The sequence below is a fragment of the Branchiostoma belcheri genome, unplaced genomic scaffold (assembly GCF_001625305.1).
Source record: "Branchiostoma belcheri isolate BF01 breed outbred unplaced genomic scaffold, Haploidv18h27 scaffold34, whole genome shotgun sequence".
NCBI lineage: Eukaryota > Metazoa > Chordata > Leptocardii > Amphioxiformes > Branchiostomatidae > Branchiostoma > Branchiostoma belcheri.
Window position 1 is genome coordinate 86,031 of NW_017803954.1, and position 342 is coordinate 86,372.

Sequence of the window (342 nt, forward strand, 5' to 3'; positions counted from 1 at the left end):
AAATCTGGAACGGACAGGGGGGTTGGGGTCGAAATGGATCTGGAACGGACAAGGGGGTTGGGTCAAACAAATCTGGAACGGACAGGGGGGTTGTGTCAAACAAATCTGGAACGGACAGAGGGTTTGGGTCAAACAAATCTGGAACGGACAGGGGGGTTGGGTCAAACAAATCTGGAACGGACAGGGGGGGTGGGTCAAACAAACCCAGGTTGGAGCCAGCCTGGAGTGGTGGGTATTGGGTACTCTCCAAGCAGAGGTTTGGGTTTTGGGGGTATTTTTAGTGTGTTTTTAGGCTTTTTTATCGGGGTTTCCCTTTTGCACTGAATTTTTTTTTCAGTGCAA

The 342-nt window shown here is 50.0% G+C and overlaps 1 protein-coding gene across 1 annotated transcript in view; it reads left to right on the top strand.

Annotated features, from left to right (window-relative positions):
- Positions 1 to 342, top strand: part of LOC109475570 (uncharacterized membrane protein C776.05-like) — a 10,346-nt gene that overhangs the window by 849 nt on the left and 9,155 nt on the right. The gene's annotated exons all lie outside the window — the stretch shown is intronic.